At 40.2% G+C, this 5,145-nt stretch overlaps 1 pseudogene; it reads left to right on the top strand.

Moving 5' to 3' along the window:
* The first annotated feature begins 3,501 nt into the window (after nt 1–3,501).
* Nucleotides 3,502–4,866, top strand: LOC117717026 (elongation factor 1-gamma pseudogene; annotated as a pseudogene).
* Nucleotides 4,867–5,145: the final 279 nt, after the last annotated feature.

The following is a 5,145-nucleotide window of genomic DNA, read 5'->3' as shown; positions in this document are numbered from 1 at the left end:
TTGGTTCACTTTGTAGCAATACAAATCTAGCTGAGGTGAATGCAGACAGATAGCAGTTTTTAGCCATCACCCCTTTCTAAGATTTATCTGTCCCAGAAGTGTCCCTATACAAATGGACAATTTGAGTCTAGTAACTAAGCATGGAGGATTTAATGACCGAAGTGACCGTTGTCAATGTCCATTCTGCCTTTAGAGTCCACTAGTGAATGCTTTGTTAAGTCTGTTTTTCACTCACATCTTCTTCCTACCCCTTCTTCATTCTTCCTTCCACATTCCCACAGACACTGACACCCCAAACAACCCTTCCACATAACTACTTCATCCCATAGTCTGCATCACCAAAGAGCCTCCAAGTATGATTATGTTCCTTCCCAGTCAATGGGATTTGCTCACCTCTCTCATCTTCAATGTTTTCTCCTGATTCACCTCAAGCTGCTATCACCTGCATGGCAACTTCCTCCCATCCTTTATTTGGTCTTAGGAAAGACTACTGATGACTTACTGTAATAAACATCTCTGTGTTTTAAATCACCTTCGGTTTAAATATTGCTTAATCTACTGTTGTTGATTTATATTAACAGGTCATTAAATCAGTTATTGTAATACTCCTAGGGTATAAGCACTACTAAATCCTAGTTAATGTATTTCTCACATTATTGTGTTACCACTCTTAAACAACATGGTGTATTATTTCTTCTTTATATATTTTTCATTCAGTTTTAAAATCAAAACCATAGCAGTCATTCAGAAAGACCGATACACCCTTCTTTATCTCCTATTTGCTACAATTATACAATTCAAACTAAGCTTTTTCTAAAAACTTTTAATTATTTTTATTTCATGTGTGTTACTGTTTTCCCTACATGTATGTCCGTGTGAGGGTATCAGATCCTGGAACTGGAGTTACAGACAGCTGTGAGCTGCCATGTGGGTGTTAGGAATTGAACTCCGGCTCTCTGGAAGAGTAGCCAGTGCTCTTAACCACTGAGCTACCTTTCCAGTACAAACTAAGCCTTTTGTAGTCATTGAAAGTCTAGTTCAATGCCCTTTTTGAGGACATAAAAATTGTGTGGGTATTATTTGTAATAATGGAGACAGCTTAATATGCACAGGTGTGTTCAATTTTTAAATTTGCCTTTGGATGCATTTTAGGTAAGAATTTTCTAGAAAACTTTAGTGTACTCAAGGTAAACTCAATGGTGTGAATATGTTAATATTAATCTCTGGTTATGTCAGAAATAAATCTGATAGTCTGAGGTTATTGAAATGCCCACACAAGCATATGTTGTGAACACTGGGGAACCAGTGGATAGTACTATTTGGGGTCAGCAATAGAATCCTTTGGAGGTGCTGTCCTGCTGGTGGATAGATGACTAGATGAGTCTTTTAAGGTTACACTAGGCCACCGAGCACCTGCCTCCTCTATTCCTGATCTGCTGTGATAAGATGGTCTTTTCCCAGATGTCTGTTACTATAATGCACGCTCTTCTAAGCCTTCACTGTTATGCCCTTCCATTCCACCATGAAGGACTGAGCCCTTTAAGCTGTGAGACAAAACTAACCTTTCTTCCCTCAAGTTGCTTTTCTAAAAAGACACAACTTTTTCAAGATATCTATTAAATAAAAGATACTAATGTCACACATTACTCTCAGTGGTATTTTTGGTAATTCCTTATATGATTTATTGGGCAAGACTATTGAGAAATTTCCCAATTAATTCACCAAGCTTTTCAAAAGAGAGTGAGGTCCTTTTTAGGTTTAGAATGTGTCTCTCTTCTGGATTTATTTGTTTTGACATTATCTTAGGATTGCCTGTATCCCTGAATAAAACTGCAGCCTGTCACATCTATTTTATGTAATTAATAACAGCATGGCTGTGTTTTGTTTGGTTAATATTTTTTAGCATATGTTTTTCCACTGTAATTCTTACTACAAATTCTTGCCACTTGTGTCCATATGTTTTACTATGGCTATTACATAGTATATTCATTTTAGTTCTTAGCTGGTAATTAGTATCTATTAGTTGACAAGTACTTATTTTAATGAGTGCATATCTTATTTTGTGCACTGTATTCTGCTTTTCTGTGTCTTTCTATTTCCTGACTTTTCTTGAATTAAAACGCCTTCCTTTATTTGCCCAGGCTTCCTTCATTCACTGGAATAGTACATTTAATTTTTATGCTTTTAGATTTTCTCTTACCATTGCAATGCACATTCTTCTCTTGAAATACATTTGTAATGACTAGTTCTTCCTCACTCTTTCTATACAAGAAAATTTATAATTGTTTAACTATATTTAATTTTTGTCTTATATTTGTTTAATAGTTTTAGGATCTTTTAGTTAGAAAAATATCCTATAAATAAGGCATAATTTTGAAAATAAACAATGGCTACCAAATTGCCTACTGCTTCCAGCTCCATCCATTTACCTAAAAAATTCATAATTTAATTTTTAACAGTTGAATAATTTTCCATTGTGTAAGTATATATAATGAATTTTCATTATCTGTTCATCAGTTGATAGGGTTGTTTCTATTTCTTGGCTATTATAAATAGAGCTGCAATGAATGTGAATGAAAAAAGTCTCAAGACTAGCTGGGCAACATAAACTGGACTCAGTAAGGAAAGAATCAATCTCAATGTAGAGTGAGAAGGGGTGGAACAGTTGAGTGGGTAGAAGGGGAGGAGTTAAGGGATGTCACTATGTGTATGCCATTCTCAAGTAACATTTTTCTTAATTTCCAGTGTTACTTTTGCTAGCAATATCTGTGAGTATTATCAGTTAGGAAATCCTGTGTTAGAAAAATTATGTAGTTATTTTAATTCAATTGTTACTCTGGTAATAAATTCTTAAACATTTTTGGCTAGGAATTTGAGTTTACAAATGTCACTGTGAATCAGTGAGAACCTTGCTCCATGTGATAATCAGAGCTCTTAGCACCATGTGATAAACCAGGGCTCTTTCATCCAAGGACACATGGTCTTAGCATAGGAATGAGTACTCTTCCATGTGAAGATTGGATAGGAGATAAGCAAGTTTCCAATGGCATCAGCTGGGACACCGATCGTTGCTCCATTCATTGGTTAGAACTAGTCACAAGCTGTTTGGTTGTGATAACCTTTCTATGTGTTCATCTTCTGTAACACTGCTGATCCACAGTAGACCCACATTTAATGTGTATGAAGAGTGATGGAGTGAACAAATAGACAAAGAGAAACGGACATCTCAGAATGAGACCAACCTCAAAACACGGAGCTTGAATCTCAGTGTCCAGCCCCACCATCTTCTAGATTTCTGTGGCAAATCATTTATGTTTTATGTTCTTCCTTCTCTAGCATATGAAAATACTTATTTTTTTACTCACAAATACACTGGAAACAGTCCTTCATTGATTCATTTCATTGCGTACATTTAACCAATAGCCTTAACTTCCATCTGTGGACCAGACTTAAAGGCAGGTCTGTGAAACTGCACATTAAGAATAACTCTCGCCCCTTTCTCTGTGGAATCACCATGGCGGCTGGGACCCTGTACACATAGCCTGAAAACTGGAGGGCCTTCAAGGCCCTCATCGGTGCTCAGTACAGCGGGGCTCAGGCCCACGTGCTCTCCGCACCACCCCACTTCCACTTTGGCCAAACCAACCCCACCCTTGAATTTCTCCGAAAATTTCCTGCCGGCAAGGTTCCAGCATTTGAGGGTGATGACGGATTCTCTATGTTTGAGAGTAATGCCATCGCCTATTATGTAAGCAACGAGGAGCTGCGGGGAAGTATACCTGAGGCTGCAGCTCAGGTGGTGCAGTGGGTGAGCTTTGCTGACAGTGACATCGTCCCTCTAGCTAGCACCTGGGTGTTCCCCACCTTGGGCATTATGCACCACAACAAACAGGCCACTGAAAATGCAAAAGAGGAGGTGAAGCGAATCCTGGGGCTGCTGGACACTCACTTGGAAACACGGACTTTTCTGGTGGGTGAGCGAGTGACATTGGCTGATATCACAGTTGTCTGCAACCTGTTGTGGCTCTAAAACAGGTCTTAGAGCCTTCTTTTTACCAGGCCTTCCCCAATACCAACCGATGGTTCCTTACCTGCATTAACCAGCCCCAGTTCAGGGCTATTTTGGGGGAGGTGAAGCTTTGTGAGAAGATGACCCAGTTTGATGCTAAGAAGTTTGCAGAGAGCAAGCTTTAAAAGGATACCCCAAGGAAAGAAAAGGGTTCATGAGAAGAGAAACAGAAGCCCCAGGTTGAGCCAAAAGAGGAAAAAAAGGCAGCTGCCCCAGCTCCTGAGGAAGAGATGGATGAGTGTGAGCAGGCGTTGGCTGCTGAGCCCAAGGCCAAGGACCCTTTCGCTTACCTGCCCAAGAGAACCTTTGTGTTGGATGAGTTTAAGCGTAAGTACCCCAATGAGGACACCCTCTCTGTGGCACTGTCATATTTTGGGGAGCACTTTGATAAAGATGGCTGGTCCCTGTGCTATGCTGAGTATCGCTTCCCTGAAGAGCTCACCCAGACCTTCATGAGTTGCAACCTCATCACTGGAATGTTCCAGCGATTGGACAAACTGAGGAAGAATGCCTTTGCTAGTGTTATCCTCTTTGGAACCAACAATAGCAGCTCCATTTCTGGCGTTTGGGTCTTCCGAGGCCAGGAGCTTGCTTTTCCGCTGAGTCCAGATTGGCAGGTGGACTATGAGTCGTATACATGAGCAGAAACTGGATCCTGGTAGCGAGGAGACCCAGATTCTGGTTCGAGAGTACTTTTCCTGGGAGGGGGTCTTCCAGCACGTGGACAAAGCCTTCAATCAAGGCAAGATCTTCAAGTGAACATGTCCTGCCAGTTGCCTAGCTGCCTGCACATATGCTTCAAGGGAGATGGGGGTCATTAAAGGAAACTGAACATTGGAAAAAAAATAATAACTCTCATATGTTTGTTATAGAAATTTAGCAAGAAAACAGATATATAACTAAGCATAAATCTTATTCTTTTCCAAGGATTTTTTCTTTTCAACTTTCTTTAATCTTTTTTACAGTCCAGTCATTATCCCCCTCCGGGTCCACCCTCCAACAGTTCTTCATCCCATTCTTCCTCCCCTGTCTCCAAGAGGATGTCCGCACCCACACACACCCCACTGTCCCAAGCC

The sequence above is a fragment of the Arvicanthis niloticus genome, chromosome 11, assembly GCF_011762505.2.
Source record: "Arvicanthis niloticus isolate mArvNil1 chromosome 11, mArvNil1.pat.X, whole genome shotgun sequence".
Lineage (NCBI taxonomy): Eukaryota > Metazoa > Chordata > Mammalia > Rodentia > Muridae > Arvicanthis > Arvicanthis niloticus.
Note: the sequence above shows the minus strand (reverse complement) of the source record. Positions and strands in the feature narration are given on the sequence as shown.